Here is a 1,327-nt window from a genome sequence, read left to right on the forward strand (position 1 = left end):
AGATTCTAACACGCAAAGCTGCACACACATAGATTCTAACACGCAAAGCTGCACACACATAGATTCTAACATACATAGTTCCAAACATATAGATCCTAACACATGTAGTTTCACACATACAGATTCTGAAATACTTAGTTCCACACATTCAGATCCTAACATACGTAGTTTCACAGAGAACAAGATTCTGGAACTAGACTCATTTCTGGTGTCTCGGTGTCAAGGCAAGGAGAGGGACTGAGACAGACAGGATGTGAAGCAAGCCTTCACCCTAGCTCTCCTCTGAACCAGGCTCAGGCCGGCACAGGAGGCGTGCAGAGACGGAACAGAGAGACCTTTCTTCCATCTGATGCAAACTACTGCATATTGATCTGTACCTGTCTAATTTCTATGAAGTCATTAGACGTAAATATCAAGAAAGAGATGCTCATGATACCCCCACTTTGCTCTAACTGCAGTTAATTCCTGTTGCTAAAATAGAGCAAAGGATTCACGGTCCTTGGACCATATCAGAACAATTGTCTGAGAAAAGATGCGGGGGTGGGGGGTGGGGTTAGGACGGCAGAGGAGTGAGAGAGAGAGGCTCCTAGGTTCAGAGCCAGACTTACTGTGGCAAAAGAAAAAGGGAAGGGAGAGATGAGTAGTGGGGAGGAGGGAGGAAAAGTAGGAAGAAGCGGGGAGGGAAGAGGCAAATGCAGGAAAGCGGGGAGGAAAAAAGGCAAGAGAAAGTCAGCACCTCCACAGGATTGCTGGCCCAGGAGGCTGTGCAACAGAGACAAGGGTGCAGGGCCCCACACCAGCAGGGGACCAGAAGGAGGTCAAAGTCCAGAGTTGATTACAGAAGGGTACAGCTCTTCTCTACGTATAAAATGGTTCCAGGTTTAAGGTGTCCAGAGAAGCTATCGGCTATTTCAACAAATGTTTCAAAGGACCCATGCTCTCCCCAACCTCTGTTTTCAACCTGCGTGTGACGGTGTTGCATGGATCTGCCGTGTCCTGAGTTTGCTTCCTCCTAGGACTCAACTTTTAATTTTCTCACACTTCTGTAATTATGGGGCAAACTCATGACTTGGCCACTTAGTCATTTAACTAACATATTGCCTGTGAAGAGTGGCATTGGCAGGCAGAAAAATTTCCCAGATCAAGTTAAGATTTAAATAAAAGATGTCTTATTGCTTATATAGATACTTGTAATCTAGAATTGACCTGTGTGGAGGAAGTAGTTGTGAGAAGTTCTATTGAGGTAAATTCTTCTAAGAAAGGTTTCACTGGGCCGGGCGGTGGTGGCGCACGCCTTTAATCCCAGCACTTGGGAGGCAGAGGCAGG

Source organism: Microtus ochrogaster, linkage group LG7_11, assembly GCF_000317375.1.
Source record: "Microtus ochrogaster isolate Prairie Vole_2 linkage group LG7_11, MicOch1.0, whole genome shotgun sequence".
NCBI lineage: Eukaryota > Metazoa > Chordata > Mammalia > Rodentia > Cricetidae > Microtus > Microtus ochrogaster.